Below are 17601 nucleotides of genomic sequence, written 5' to 3'. Positions count from 1 at the left end.
GAATCAGCCGCGTAGTGCAGTGGGGTCATGGATTGGCCGGGAAAGTCTTGGGTACCGTCGTGCGGGGCTTCTTTTGAAAAATCGGGGGCTACTTTGGCCATTTTGAAACAAGATCTATAACGTAAACTACTATCAAATTGCCATTATCACCATTCGGGTGTCTTGTTGATAGTTGGTTGGCATCTTTTTGTTTTAGATTGAGTTTTTTTTTCGTTTAGTTTTTTAACAAAATCAAAAATCCAAAGTAGCCCCCGGAATCAAAAGAAGCCCCGCACTACGGTAGCGATAGACGGAATTCATCCTCCTGGAACGTCTGGTCATCAATTCTTTCTGTGTTTCACGTTCTACCAAAACGATTATTACTGTTATTACCTTCCACACAATCTCAAAACCTTCCGTGGCATCTCGTAGAGTTCTCTGCAACTTTCTTAAGTAGATGTCCAACTAACCATCCTTCCGCTTCCTCAGCATTCGCAAGGACGTGGAAGGATTTTGACTATTGGAGATTGCATTGCTTCCATTTAAAAGATAGTGATTAGTCCCAAACCAATATCTGTGATAACGGATGAAAGAAATGTTACTCTCATACAATAGTCTTTGCTTGTACCACCTACGAATTTGTGAGAATTGCTCAATGCTAATGCTAGTCTAATGCTAATGCAAAAAAGTGAGCTAAACTTTTTTACGCGTTTTGGTTTAAACAGATTATATTTTGGCCATGACTGTCAATCCCATAGTCTGATCCGGCTATTTTTTCAATAGGAAACAATGGGACAGGATTCCCAGCCGAATGCAGTTGTGAGCAAATCGGTGAGGGGAAATGTACAAAAAGTGAGCTAGTCTTTTTTAACACAGACACACACAGAGACGTCACCTAAAATCCTTGAACTGAGTCGATTGGTATATAACACTATGGGTCTCAGGGTCTTCTATAAAAAGTTTGGTTTTGGAGCGTATATAGCCTTAGTCGTACTTAGTACAAGAAAGGCAAAAATGCAAAGCACCGAATTGCCCAATAGTAGGCAATTTTAATAGATGTAGCAGTCTCCAGCTATAGATATCACTACGCTGATTAATTTGAAAAGGTTGTCTAATTTCATGTTCTTGGTAACTTCATGTTCTTGAAAAATATTCTTGTTCAGTCAAAAACTAATATTCCCGATTGTTGATCACAATCTGAAGACCTATCACGACCTGTAAAAAATTCCAACTGCACAGTAAACAATATATTTTTTATCTGATTCGGTTATAAATTTCTACAAATATGTTATTTTTTATGAAAAAATTGTAACATTATTTAATTGTTTTTTTTTTGTTTGAAGTAATGTAGTTTTGATAAAAAATTTAGATATCTTAACAACATCCTGCAGCATGTTTCTAACAAATGTTGTTATAAAAATTTAATATACTATAATAACACATGTTGATATAATTTTGATATGGCCTTCTAGTCGGGATACTTTCAGCAAATTTTGCTTTTCATAGTTTACTAGATCGTGAAGATGAGAAATTTCAACTTCGTTTGATGTGAACCCGTTGTTTTGAACGACATCAGCTGGGAGACACATAATTTCGTTTTTTATCCATTTGAATACATGAACAACATCAGGCATCACTTCTATAGTCCTAGAGTCATCTGAAGGATGTGTTATAGGTAAGCTCTCCATTTTTTTTTCTTTATGAAACTTTAGACCCATGCTATTCCATAGTTTCTTATTGCTAGGACCACAGTCCGAAGCAATGAATTTAACTTTACATCCTACGGCTTCTACTTTCGGAATAATTTCGAAGACAACATCTTTAAGGGCTCCTTCGAAAATAGATGAAATGGTATCCCACAACCTGCTTCCACCTACTGCGTATTCCGACAAGCATGAATACCAACGCATGACTCGCAATTCCTTCTGGAGCGAAAATTGTCACGTCTCCGTAAAACATGCTGTTCGCCATACAATAGCTTCATGCTTATTCTATGGACAGTCGACATCTTCAGGTGCCATGGTTTTTAGCTTTAACTTGAGAAGTTCAATAACGTCGTTCAGGATGCCAGTGTCGAAATCTAAACCTTCCACTCTTTTCTGCAGCCTTATTTTTGACGGTAAAGGATACTTCTTACGTTCATGTTCGTAGCCTTGTTTTCCGCATACAAATTTTGTTTTCAAGCTTTCGGTAATTGTTTCATCGCTCCAATGTTCCACACGTTTTCTGTCATAGAGAAGGGCAACAACTAGTTAAACTTTTTGCATGCGCAAAAGAGTTTTTAAAAACTAAAACTAAAACTAAAATTAAAATTAAAACGACTACATGCTATGATGGTTATAATCGAACTGCTTGCGATTTATTGTTGATTTCTCTATTTATAATTGACAATTTTGTTTGTGTTTTAAATTGAAATAAGAACTGTGTGCGATACCGGTCAAAGGAATGCGGGCATCGGCTGGATGTTTTGACTAGCTGATGTGCAGCAGAAACGGCTGATGTGTAGCAGGAACGGCGCATGATAACTCCTCCCTTCTTAAAATGACTTTGCCCTCAAAGTCTTATCGGACGATTGGCTGTTGGCATGTTAAGATAATTATTGATAACTTGAAGTCTTTCATTAGTGATATCCGAATATGGGGATTTCGTTGGGTTTTCTTCTGGTGCAGATGCTTTCATTTGATCCTGTAGGTTGATTTCTATTTTTGGAATCCTAGATTGGTGATGATGAAGTAGATTGTAAAAGCGGCTGTTATTAGGAATAGAGTTGAAAAACTTATTGCTCCAAAAACGTGAAGTTTCCACTGTAAAGAATTATTAGTCAAGTACATGTGCTTGAGCACTGATCTGTGCTTTAATGTAAGATTTGCCAAATATTCGTGTGGTGGAATATCCATTAGGTTTTCGGCATGGGCTAGTATTCCGGTTGTAGGTCTGAAGGATAATTTTGGGGTTTGTATGATGAGATTCGTATAGCTGTCGTTATCAAAACTTACTTCACATTTTTCAAAATGGATTAAGTATGATCCTTCTAAGCGTTGATTCAATTTACTACAGTTGGATTGTAATGTTGTGTTTACGTTGTTTAAAAGGATAGTAGCGTCATTTATTCGCTTGATGATTCCAGTTGAATAGACCTTTTCGTATGTGCAATTTGCATGATGTAATTGGACCAAATTAAAAATACAAGGAGTTGTTGGTTGTAGCATTTCGGATTCACATATAAAATTTTCTGAGTCCTCTTGGCATGGTTGTGAGGATTCGAAGATGTGAATTATTGTTGATAAGATAGTTCGACTTGATGTGGATTCGACTTCCATTTAAAATGAGTGGACTAACATACTCATAACTGTAGATTTCACTTGAGAACTGTGGAACTTTTAACATGTACATAACGTGTGTATTATTCATTGCGACCTGTGTACTTGATTTACTTAATAAGTCTTCAAAGGATTTTACGTGGATATTTTGGTGTTCGAGGAACTGTTTAATTCTTAAGTAGTCCTTCATAGTTAAGAGTTGACTACTAGGATTCCATTTTTGCAAGTAAAATAGCATCTTCTAGCACTTCTAGTTGATGTTGAGCGGCGTTAAGATTTAGCAAAATTGTGAAGAGGTTGATTTGAATTGCATGTTGTTGTGTTGATTTGAAATCCAAGTCTACTAATTCGTTGACGGCTTTATTTAGATGTTTAATTCGGTAGTAGATATTTTCATTGATGTAGGTTTGCTGATTGTTATTGTCAATTAGGGCATTCATGGTTTTGTTCATGATGTGGAGATCCTCGGCATCGGGTGTTCCAGCAATCCATTTTAAAATCGTTCCAATTGTGTCCCAACGTTTCACTCGACTGAACGATGGTATAATTTTCAAAAGGTTTGATACAACAGATTGTTTCTATTTTCCAATAATTTGTAAAGCTGATTATTGTATACATTATTTTTATCAATTCGTCAAATTTTACAATTATGTCATGTAGTTGTGATAAATTAATGGGTTGTATTATTCTCACGTATCCATTTTTAATTTTTGCTTTCCCTAGAGGTATTATGGCTATTGGGTTTTTATTTAAATCATGTATTTGTATTTGTCCTTGCATAGGAATTGCAGTACACATCAAAAATCTGAAACAATAAAGTATTGAACAAACATTAGTTTTTTCTTAAATTCATTTTGTGAATTTTGCGATTATTGATGTCAATAATATAAGTACTATAATCCTCTTTAACTTTGATCTTTTTATATTTACTTTTTCGCTTTGAGATATCATGTGTTTTTCAAATGCATCAGATCCTGGTTCAAAAGTTGGATAAGTTTCTTCGGGAATTTTTCGTTCTTTTTGTCGTACATCTGAATAACTTTTCATGGCTTTTTGTTTTTCTTTTATTAATTTCATTTGCATCTAAATTTTTATTAATTTCTCCAATGTAAATATTATTAGGAGTGTTTTTTACAAAACTATGGATTGAATGATTATATTTATACACAGTTGATCTCATTAATTCAGCAACATCCATGTCTGGAAAATCTTTTTTTATGCATCTTGAAATTTCTCTTAAAGTTGATGTTGAATGGCATCTTTCGATTTGACCATTTGTCTCTGATCTGTGAACAGGGGTTTTAAAAATTTGAATATTCAAGTTTCGTAATCTTTGCTCTATAACATTTGAATTAAAAGTACTTTCATTATCCATTATTACCATCCATTTGGTATACTCCATTCATAAATTAGGTCAAATAAGGCATCTTCTACATCTAGAAGGGATTTAGAGTCGATTGCTCTATATTTTAAGAACTTGGAAAATTTATCAATGGTTGTTAGAAATAAATTATCTATATTGTAAACAACTATATCAACATGAATTATTTCTCCAGGGTGCTGGAGTAGCGCGGCTTTAAATGGTACAAACTTCTGGGGGTTACGTTGGTATTTTTCTGTTTTGCAAACCTCACAAGTTTTACAAATTCTTTTACTTTCTTTTGCCATTTTAGGGAAATAAAAATCTTTTAGAAGTTGCTCTGTATTTTCTACGTCATTTCTGTGGGCGAACTGATGAATTTTTTTGATTTCTTCAAGTTGTCTTTCTTCAGTATTGATATCTTGAACCTTTTTTTGCGAAAATCTAACTTTAATAGTTCTTGGATTAAAATTTTGCCTATAAATTTCTTGAATAGTTGCCATTATTGGTTCAGTAGTAAAAATTCCATTAAGGACGTTCGAATTTAGATTTTTTTAAATGTATTTATTAGAAATTCGTTTGTGAATCGGGTTTCGATAAAAATGTGTCTTTTATAATTTTCGAAAGGAACTATAACTCGGCCATAACTCGACCGATTCCCAATTTTGAACAGTAGTTGATTTTTGAAAACAGTAATAGGGGCTTCCGTTGAAGGAATGAAAGAGCTATCATCCTCATCAGATGAATGCTGAGTTGCAGTTTAAGAATTTATTTGTACCCGAGACAAAGCATCAGCTACAACGTTAGCTTTGTCAAATGATGGTCAAGCTCTTCAATAAAAACGTTCCATCTTTTAAATTTTGCGTTATTATTTTTTGGCGAAATAGCGAAAGTTAGTGGTTGATGTTGTGACCATATATAAAATTTCAAAAGTATGCAATGCCCAAACTATAGCAAGCATCTCTTTTTCGTTAGTTGCATAATTCTCTTCGGTACTTGAAAGGGTTTTTGAAATGAAAGTGATGGGTCTTTCTCCATCATGAAAATTTTGTGACAATACGGCACCAATTGCTTTATTAGAAGCATCAGTGGTTAGTAAAATGGTTTTGGAAATCAGGAAATACTAATACATCTTCTGAGGATAAAATATCTTTTAATAATTTAAAGCTTTTTTTCCATCCTGATCTAATTCAATTTTAAAATTTCTGGATTCATTCTTCGAAACTTGCTTATGACCGTTTTCACCTTTTAGAAATTTTGTTAAAGGTTTTGAAATTTTAACAAATCTTCTATAATATCCAGATAATCCAAGAAACGCACGTAATTCTTTTAAATTAGTGGGTTCTGGATATCTTTGAATATTTTCAATTTTCTTTGGATTTGGTTTAATCCTTTTGGGATACAATAAATCCAAGAAATTCAACTTCAGATTTTAACCATTCAGATTTATCTGGTTGAATTTTAAAATTAGCTTTGCGTAATGTTTCCAATATTATTTTTAAGTTTTTATTTGCTCATCTAAAGTTTCACCAAATATGATAATGTCATCTATATAGACATAACATATTTTTCCAATATGCTCATGGAGAACATCATCCATAACTCGTTGAAAGATGGCAGGAGCATTTTTAAACCAAAGGGTAAACGAACGAATTCATACTTTCCATTGTTTACCGAAAAGCTGTTTTCTCTATATCATTATTATTCAAAGGAATCTGGTGAAAACCAGATGCAAGGTCAATGGTTGTGAAATATTTCATCTTTCCCAAATTTGCTAGAATTGTAGAGGTATCAGGTATCGGATACCTGTCACTTATTGTTTTTGATTCAATTTTCGGTAATCAATAACAAGTCGGTATTTTTCTGACATGAGGCATCTTGTTTTTGGAACAATCCACACGGGAGAATTATACGGAGATCTAGATGGTCGTATAATTCCATCGTGTAGCATTTTTCAATTTGATTGTTTACTTCATTTTTAAAGGCTTGCGGGTAAGGATATGATTTTGAATAAATAGGTTCATTATCAGTGGTACGTATATCTGCACGTATTTTTGTGGTAAAAGTTAACTTCTCATCAGGTGGTTGAAATAAATCTTGGTATTGGTTTAACAAATTATGTACCTTGTCCTTTTCGTCTTGTTGCAAATGTTCATCTCGGATGCGAATTTGATTTACCACCTGTAATCGATGCGCTAATAAAGGTATAACATTTTTATTGATTATCAACACATTTTCCTTGGTATCAATAATTGCTTCCATTTCTTTTAATGTATCATGGCCGATAATTGCGTCGAATGATCGCAACTTGTCCATGTGATACAATTTCACATTTACGTCAGAATATGGCCTAAAAAGTTTTGCTTGGGAATAAGTTTGAATTTGAATATTTCCTCCAACTGAAGAAACATTGAAAGGTTTATTTACTGGATGTGAAATTCGATCCAGTGTCGACTAATATTTTTAAAGGATCACTTCGATTACCATAGAATAGAAAATATGGTAATGCAGACTTTATTCTAAAAATTTAATTCTGGTTCTTCGTTATGTTCTTCTAATTCTTGAGGATACTGGTATAATTTTCAGCATATCTTTCGAATGAAGGTCCTGCTGGACATTCTTCGTGCGATGTATAAGGTAAATTTTCAAAGTATTGTTGCGTATCAATATCATCGCATTCTGTTTCAATATGGAATTGTTTCGGATTCCTATTATGTATTAAAGGCCGGTTTACATAGTTTACCGTTCTCATAGATACATCAGTATCAATTGGCTCAGGCTTAATATTTTTGGGAACGAATGGTTGTGCAGAAGGATTTACATGTCTGTTATAAACATATGGATTATATTGTGGATTTTTGGGGACAACAGGTTGTGGGGCTGCATTTACCACATGTCGATTATGAATATATGGATTATATTGTGGGTTTTTAGGAATGAATGGTTGCCTTGGAAGGAATGGATTATATTGTGGTCTCGAAATTTGTCTAATCAAGTGTTGTGAAGGTAGTGGTTGAAAATATTGTGGTGTGAATGTAGTTGGTATTCTGGGTGGTATTTTTTGTTGCTGATACTGTGGGTGTTGTGAAAAGATGGGAGTGTCGGTTTTTAATTTTGTGTAGTTTTTCCTGAATTCCGCATTAATAAATGCGTTACAATAATTGTAAGCTTGGGCTAATGATTCTGCCCTGTAATTTTTTAGGAATTTACCCATATCTCCGTCTAAACCTCGTATGAAAGCATCCATCGCCTTTTCATTGTACATTTCAATAATGGATTTCGAGGCTTCGGGGTGATTATAACGACTATCACTCTTGACGTGATTAGCTATATGGGATAGTATAGCACTCACTTCGTTGTAGTATTTCTCAAGATCCTTGCCTCTCTGTTGTACACTCATTAATTGACAGTCCAAAGTTGCCAAATCTCGCTTTTCTCCATAATAAGTTAATAAGGTATTTTTATCATAAGCCAATTTAAGTTAACATTCGAGGAGACCAAGGCGTTATTCGCCTCTCCTCTTACTTTCCTTCTTATGGTTCTGCACACTATGTGAAACTTATTAAATTGGTTGATAGAACCATTTGTTTTAGGTCGATATAAGTTCACTAATTTTTCCGCATCGTCAAGCCAAACATGTAATTCACTTGGCTCGCCGTTAAAAGTTGGAAGAGCTTTGACCAGATCGGGTATGTCTTCTATGGCTTCGGGATCAACTGGTTGATTATTTTGATCCACCAAATATAGTGGGGGATCAGAATAGTCAGGGGTGGTTGGTGTTGCAGTAGTTATTGCAGTTTCAATAGCCGAAAGTCTGGTTAATATTGAATTTATTTGTTCCTCAGCCATTTGGAATTTACTATGTTATTTAAAAATAATTTGGGGCTTTTTAAATAAAAGATAACGCAAACACTTCTATAAAACTTTGATTGATTTAATTTATTTGATAATACACTTCAAGTAATTGATAAAACACTTTTTCACTTTTATTTTCTTTCCTTGCTGAAATTAGAATTTTTTATTAGTAATACTTACAAAACAAACTTAAGCATAGCTCTCATGCTGTTTCGCCGAGAGCGCAAATATTCTATCCTTTTTCAGAGAATATTTTGACTTTCCTTCGGATCCTTATCCTGTATCGGTTGGATTCCTTTCAGGTAGAGACCAGACACGAGTCTCCAACTCTCCCAGTGTAGGCGGCAAAATCCCGTTTTTCCTGCTGGTGACTAGGGGGCCTTTCCTCACGGCTGCTGCTGATGCGGCGGTCAAGTCGAAGTTTAAATTGTTCCCGATGTTTTATCACTCGCGACACAATAAATTACTCGCGCTGGTCCCTATTCGGGCGCCAGTTAAACTTTTTGCATGCGCAAAAGAGTTTTTAAAAACTAAAACTAAAACTACAATTAAAATTAAAACGACTACATGCTATGATGGTTATAATCGAACTGCTTGCGATTTATTGTTGATTTCTCTATTTATAATTGACAATTTTGTTTGTGTTTTAAATTGAAATAAGAACTGTGTGCGATACCGGTCAAAGGAATGCGGGCATCGGCTGGATGTTTTGACTAGCTGATGTGCAGCAGAAACGGCTGATGTGTAGCAGGAACGGCGCATGATAACTAACTTGATCAGCTTTGAAAACACTTTCAAAACCTTCCACGCTCGGCTGGGTTCCTCGAGCTTTATCTTCTGTTCCTGGACAATGTTTTGAAGATGATGGCATTTATTATTTTACACGCCATCACGTCTGCATGTAGAAAAATAAAAACCAATTGTTAGCATATTTAATCATAGTTTAAACAGATAACTCAATAGTGTCTATGGCTAAGAGCCTTTTCAGTCTACCAGCTTTATCAATGTATAAAGAGTATCTTGGACAAAGTTCACAGTTTATTTTCATCGAGAATAATAACCAATTGCTTGTCATTAGACGAGTTTGTAATATCCCATTTAATTCTACCACTTTATTGCTCCTTTGACAGATGCGTATTTCGACCTCAACAATAAGGTCGTCTTCAGTGTATCGTACTTGACTCGACTCGACTCGAGGTCGAAAAACGTATATGTCAAAGGTACAATAAAGTAGTGGAATTAAATGGAATAGTACAAACTCGTCTTATGACAAGTGAAGACATTCCACTTCAAAAGTAAATAATATTTTCATTTCATATATCACGACAAATACCTCGTGCTATCTGAATTAGGCTATAACGTACTATTAGGACGGTATAATATGCCCCCCCTAAGGCAACTCCTCGATAACTTTTTACTTTTCAACGCAATGTATGCAAACTTTGTGTTATTTGGTAGTCCAGGAAGTCACTAATGCATTGCCCGTAAATAGTCATATATAAATATTACAGATAACACGTAATAAAACTTTTTTGAAAACTCGTAAAAAATGGATTTCAAAAAGTGCCTGGGCAATACGCCCCACCTTAACCAAAGACGTTTCATAGCCCTTCATTAGCATTTTATCAATCACATAATAAAAAGGTTACAAATTCTTATATGCTTGACAATAAAAAACCAACACAAGTCCATTTAAACAGGTTTGAATTACATTTCAATATTGTCCATACAATTCCGGAAGCAACTGATGCAAGCTCGCCGCGCTTGTGTCCAATTGGTAAGGGCATATTGTCCTGCCTACACTGGGGCGTTTTGACCAGTGAAACATGTTTTGTAAAACGTTACATTTTTGAAGATGAAGGCAATTTTATATCATATTAACCACTGAGAAAAGTTATTTTGTTGCTCAACTGAGTGCTCAAGTGCAAGTTTTGCGAACAGTATGCTAGCGTCGCTCCAGAATGTTGAGCAAACAAACATTAAAAGTTACATCAAAACTGTAACTTTTTGTATTTTGCTATTATTTTCATTATGTAATACAAAAATATTCCCATATTCACATAGTATGATGGTCTTACAAATATTTAAAAGTACCAACTGATTTTCACCCTTAGTTAGTTATAGTTTTCTAGAAACCAAAGGGGGGCGTTTAAGCCAGGTGGGGCGCATTATACCGTCTTACCCTACTTTATTTTGGAAAAATACTTATTGTCGGCTTATATGCTATTCAGACTACGAACTTTATTATTAATTGATTGATAGTATCTTGTTATGAATCCTCATATATTTTATTCTCGATTAAAATTCAACTATTTTATGGACTATGTGTACGAAATAAATGATTAAATGTGTTTTAATTTACCTCTCATACATTTTTTTGGTCTTTGCACAAATGTCCATTTGTGCTTCATATTCTCGACTTCTAGTGAGTTCTTCCTCCGCTTTTCAGCTGAAGCCTGGGGTGCTATTGCGTACCTTAACTCGAAACGAGCAAATCATGCAAACTGTCATATGCAAGAGCTGTCGAAGGGAGAAACACAATGAGGCCCCTGGTTTTCCGAAGACTGAATAAGATTCTCGCCAGATAGTTTGTCATGTTCTCTGCTTCCGGTGCTATCAGTGAGAGGATTCTTTTGCATATGTGTTTGAGATTTCGTTTGGATTGTATCTACTAAAGAAAAGGTTGTGAGTTCTTTCTCCGTTTCTTTGACTGCAGCTTGGTTTTCTTGAAACTGGATTTGTTCTGCACATGGCACTTTACTTTCATCGTAATTACGTTGAGTAGGCTTCGGAATTTGTTTTCGAGATTTAGTTTGAGTAGCATCTAGGGGAACTGCTCCTGGATTTCATCTCATGGCTCCGATGTTCATCTCATTAAAAAAGCAATGGAAATAGTTTTTCTCTTATTTTTATATATTTTTTTCAGCAGTGAGCACATACGCAAGCGACGAAATTGGAGCCGTATTTATTTGTTTCGCGATGAAGTCTGACTTTCCGGGGACTGGATTATTTTGTTGTAGTACACTTTTTCGTGATCTCTACTTCCGACGTAATCACGTTGCTTTACGATGCCACTTCGATTGTTGTTCGCAGATAGAACGTAGTTATCAACGAATGATGACTTTCGAATTTGTATTGGAGATATTGTTTGCGATGTTATTTCATGTTCAATTTGCATGCAGCGCTTCGCAGAAGGAACATACCTAGATTGTAGATTTTTAAATTTAATTGCTGATCAACCTCTTCATGTCATTGCCCGCAACAGACTGTATTTACCTTTTCAACATGCTTTTTCGTTGTAGTCACCGGAAGTATTTCCGACCTTACATAAGTCCTCCGAGCTCGAGCATTCCTTTAAATCAACGATCTGTGGCACAAACTCGTAAACAGGAACTGCGTCACGTCTGCGCAAAATTTTACCCTTTTCCGATGCAAAATATGTACTGCCAGGCGCAAAATGGAACTAATGAAGTATGAATTATAAGTTATTTGTTTTAATTACTTTAGTAAAAACTTACACTGCATAATCTGCAAGACGCCGTAAGAATTCTGTTTTCTGCGAAATGGCAAAATGTACGCCAAGCAGAGCAGACATCGTCGTCGGCCGGAAATCGAAAAAATCCAATATTTTTGAATCCCGGCGTTGTTTTGTTTGTGCAAAATGGCGCTAGACATTTCATTTTTAATGAACGAGTTGTTTTAAAAAGCACCGAACAATTTCACACAAATAAATAACGAATTCTTGCTACAACATTTGTGTCAATCGAACAAACTTGACTGTCACCACGAATAGACAACATAGGGTTTCTCACCCCATTCCCGGCCTAACATGCGCACGACTGCATTATTTAATTGATATTTATGACTAGGGGCAACTTTTCTGAATTTTGTGGGCCGTATAATATTGCGATGGGGTTCACCTCTGCTTCAAAAATAGTTATTCTTGCTAAACACCGCTTGAAAAAGCTTTTATTTGATTTAAATTAACATGGTGCAGCACTCATTTCAGTCATAGGCGATTGCTTATCCGGCATACCCCAAATCTCCTCGGCATACGCAACATTTTACTCAATCTCTCTACGTCTTACTCTCATTCTCTCTCTCGGGACGGTAGAAAATGCGACGTAAACAAAAATATGCCAGCTGTGCGCTATCGAGGAGGCGATCACGGCGGCCCGAGAGCTACACGTACCGACGGCTCGGCAGGTAAGCAACTCCTTAAACATCGATACACTCACCAAAGATTTGATTCGATTGCGGAATGTCACTCGCAGGCAGTTTCAGCGTACTGGACTGCCTGAGCTTAAGGCACTCTGCAATCGAATCACAAAAATTATCAAGGTGGAATCAAGGAATTATCAAGGTGGAATCAAGGGAAGAATGGTGGACCTCAAAAATAACGACTTCTCGAATAAGATCCGCACTCTCCCAGATTATGCTAAGCCGTTCTGGAAAATGACCAAAATTCTAAAATCCAAGCCTCGGCCCATTCCACCTTTGATCCCACTAGACAATAATGGCTCTAAGGATCGCTTGATAACTCCTGCAGAGAAGGTCGCTGAAATAGGTCGTCACTTCGTCAGCTCACACAATCTTGGGCAGAACATCGTCAGTCCACACGAAGCAGCCGTCAACGAGCATGCTAACAACATCCATTTGATTCCCAACGAATTGACGGCCTATATCAAATCGTCGAAGAACATGAAGGCCCCAGGCTTCGACAGCATCCTGAATCTCGAGCTCAAACACATGAGTGCTCCGTTCTTTGAGCACCTCTCGCTGATCTTTAATCAGTGTCTCCGGCTTAGCTACTTCCCATCGTCCTGGAAGTCAGCGATAGTCATCCCCATCCGGAAGCCTGGGAAGAATCCTTCCTCCCCCAAAAGTTATCGACCCATCAGCCTTCTCTCAGGGTTATCCAAGCTATTCGAAAAAGCTATTCATCATCGGTTACTTGAGTCTGCCGAAAATCTCAACATCTTGCTCGAGGAACAGTTTGGTTTCCGACGCGGTCGGTCAACTGTACACCAACTGACCTGAGTTACCAACGTCCTCAGACGGAACAAGTTTGTCTCGAAAACATCCGCCATGGCCTTTACTCGATGTCGAGAAGGCATTTGACAATGTATGGCATGATGGCCTGGTGTACAAACTACAACGCTACAATCTTCCCAGCTACCTGGTGAAAATCATCAACAATTACCTGTCGGCAAGCGACATTCCGGGTCTCAATCAGCGGAGCGAGTTCCAATGCGCACAACATCGTCGCAGGCGTTCCCCAGGGCAGTATCCTCGGGCCCCTGCTTTTCAATCTGTTCACCTCCGACATGCCAGAACCTCCAGAAGGCGGCATTCTGTCTCTGTTCGCAGATGACACATCCATCGTCTACAACGGTAGAGTGATCAGAGCGCTAGTGGCAAAACTCCAACGAGGCCTGGATGCCTGACAGAGTACCTCACCAGCTGGAAGATCTGTATCAACGCGGCGAAGACCCAGGTCATCATTTTCCCCACTCCAAATCCCTAAACTTGTTCCGCCTGGGGACTGTAAAATCATCCTCAATGGCACGACCGTGGAATGGGCCAACGAGGCCGACTACCTTGGCTTGACCCTCGACAGCAAGCTTATTTTCAGGCAACAGGTTGACAAAACAGTGACAAAGTGTAACGTCTTGTTGAAACTACTGTACCCTTTGATCAACCGCCGGTCGTCATTGTCCCTGAAAAATAAGCTTGCTGTCTACAAGCAAATCATCCTCCCTGTGATCGAATATGGCATGCCGGTCTGGGAGAGCTGCGCTAAAACCCACCACCTCAAACTTCAACGGGTCCAAAACAAATTCCTGAGGATGATCCTCAACACCCCGCCCAGGACAAGAACATCCGAGGTCCACCGTCTGGCCGGAATAAAAACCTTACATGAACACTTTGGTGAGTGTAAATATAAGTTTAGGGTCCGTTGCTTGCCTTCAAATCAGGCTCCAATTAGGGCGCTAGTTCCAATCTAGGTTATCAAAATTTTTATTGTAAATATTAGTGTACATAGTAGTTAGGTTATCAAATTTAAAAAAACACACCAGCGCCTCCTAAAGGCCGTCATGATATATCATATTAACACTTAAATAACAATGTAAACATAAAAATTTAAAATTGAAGTTGGAGGGCCAAGCCGGCCGAGCACTGTACATGTAAAAAATAATTGTACAACAGAAAATGAAACAATAAAGAATAATTTTACTACTACTAAAAATATGCACGTTCCACGACAACAAGATGCCAGATGGTATTATTCATAATCATTTTTATTTGGTTGAGAAGATATATTTACTCATCCAAATTTCTTCCAAACACTTAAAAACAATATCTTTTCCACCTTTTGAAATCGAGAGAATTATAAATAACATGATAGCGTCAACGTATTAGACAGTTTTCCTATTAACGATGAAGGATTATCTTCATACTAAAATAAGACTTATGGCCTTTTGGCAGCACTGTACAGCTAGAAGTTCTTGAGCCGAGGTGATTTTTTGTTCGGTTTGAGGATACATTTTTAAATGTATTCCAATATGTTTATATAAAATCTAGTGATACGAACAAATAGAAAATATTGAATTGCGTGAGTTTAGAATTGTGGTGTGGTGACAGCTACAAGCAATGATTGTATCAAGCTCTGTGACGATTTTCAGGTAGGTATTTATTTGATGATAAAGTTTTGTAAAAGTGGAAAGAATCACTCCGGTTCAGTGGTGTGGCAACAAAGAGCGAAATTTTGAAATCTACATTTTTAGTTTCTATAATTGGATCGATTAGGAGTGAAATAAATGGTTGAAAAATATTAAGTATTGTGCGAGATAAACAGGAGACTTTTTTAAAATGATCAATCATAAACCTACGGCTACTAAACAGTATAAATCATTAGCTTTCTGTGCAGTGAGCCGGGAATAGGGTCCATAGGCCCAAGTAGTGATTTACCCTATGTTTTATTTTTTAACATTATAAACAAGTCATGTGGAATGTTCAATATTTCAGAGTTATAGGTTGCCAGTTCATTATTTTCGTCAGGGATCAGATTGCGTCTCTTTGTTATTAATCCAGGCTTGTTACTCCCTCCCACCTACCCGATGACACCAACAATTATCAAGAGAGGCCTCATCGAGCTCAGCTCATAGGTCCTATTACAAATTACATAACGCTATAGGGGAGGGAGGGGGTCAGCTCAAGCGTTACGCTTCATTCACTGCTAAAATATCTATATAAGAAATATGTGTCGCCGTTATAAATTTTTGCAATAGCTCCACCCTAATATAATCAATATAGAACCACACATAAATTAAATAAATGCTACTTCGAGACCACACATAAAGTTTATTTGGATATATATTTTTTTAGTAGCTCTCGTGGAGAATGATTATGTGTGCGCTGGTATACATCATAAATAAAATCTATGGATTTTTGCCAATAAATATGTGTGGATTTTTAGTAGTGTACAAATGAATTAAATCGTCTAAACAGAAAGTATAACGATAAGGAGGGAGAGGGGGTTACAATAACCAACTTTTGTGCTATGTAATTTATGAACAGATCCTTCCGGCAACGTTGTCCAGTTGCCTCAGTCATGGCCTGAGCATGAGCGACGCCATCGATAACAGAAGTTGGTATGAGCTTGGATTGCATAAGAGTAAAATCAAGACAAAATTTTCAAAACGACTTATCTGCTTTTGTAAACAAAGATTCAAACGACGATTTGACGAATCTGATAGCTCTCCCACGCAAACCAACACCATCAATAGGTACCGGAAACCTTCACCTTCCTATTGATGGTGTTAGTTTGAGTGGGAGAGCTATCAGATTCGTCAAATCGTCGTTTGAATCTTTGTTTACAAAAGCAGATAAGTCGTTTTGAAAATTTTGTCTTGAAATACCAAAAAATAACACCAAGAATGGTTGAATAGGTCATTTGGACGAATGGGTCATTCGTCCAAAAACGTCGAATCAAGTACGAGAAACTGAATACGACCTTACTGTTGAGGCCGAAATACGTATCTGTCAAAGGTACAAAAAAGTAGTGGAATCAAAGGGAATTGTACAAACTCGTCTCATGGCAAGTATTTTAAGTTAATGATAATATAAGATTCAGAATATTTTGTAGTTGCTTATTTTGTAAGGTAATATGGCCGAAAATTGTGTCGAAAATGCCGTTTGGCCGAAATTACGGTTGCAAAAACGGGTATTGCTGAAAATGTTGTTTGGCCAAATGGGTACTTATTCAAATGGACGTATGTGATTTTGTAAACAAAAATTCAAACGTCGATTTGTCCAATCTGATAGTACTCCCACGCAAACCATCACCACAGACAGGAAGGGAAGCCTTTAACTACCTGTTGGTGGTGTTGGTTTTCGTGGGGTTGTTATCAGATTGGACAAATCGACGTTTGAATCTTGTTTACAAAATCAGATACGTCCTTTTGAATAAGTACCCATGCACGATAGCCTGGTTCATTTTCCCAATAGGGAGCGGGACCATTTGGGCAGCACCCCCTATTCCCGTCCGCAAGGTTAATAACTCGACCGCGTTCCAACCAAATGGCTTGATTTTTTGTACATCACTAGATATCGACAGAAACTAACCATGTACTAAAAAACAAGTAATTCGGTTGTAATGCGATCGAGTAATGAACGTTGCGGACGGGAATAGGGGGTACTGCCCAAATGGTTCTCTACCCTATATACAAAAAAACTAATGTTTGTGGATCTCATTTACGGGTGAAGATTAGGCTACCGTACATGGAAGTGAGAGTGGTAAAATTTAAAATCTTTAAATCCCTTGAAGGGCAAATCACATTTGAAATATCAAAATTGTACTATTGAATTATTATCAGATTTAAATATATTGAAGATATGAACAGAATTGACTAACATTGAACAGAAATTAATAGCTTTGCGATAAAAAAAATGGCGATGGAGGCTACACCTGTGAAATAACTAATAATTCCTGTAGGACAGCGGTTCTCAACCTGGGGTACATGTACCCCTGGGGGTACCTTCGCTGGCCCTAGGGGTACCTCGGATAAAAATGCGTAATGGCGG

General features: G+C 36.9%; 1 pseudogene; it reads right to left on the bottom strand.

The window, feature by feature from the left end:
• Window positions 1-17601, bottom strand: part of LOC134223081 (uncharacterized) — a 72631-nt pseudogene that overhangs the window by 19738 nt on the left and 35292 nt on the right.

This window comes from Armigeres subalbatus, chromosome 3 (genome assembly GCF_024139115.2).
Source record: "Armigeres subalbatus isolate Guangzhou_Male chromosome 3, GZ_Asu_2, whole genome shotgun sequence".
In the NCBI taxonomy this organism is placed as follows: domain Eukaryota; kingdom Metazoa; phylum Arthropoda; class Insecta; order Diptera; family Culicidae; genus Armigeres; species Armigeres subalbatus.
Note: the sequence above shows the minus strand (reverse complement) of the source record. Positions and strands in the feature narration are given on the sequence as shown.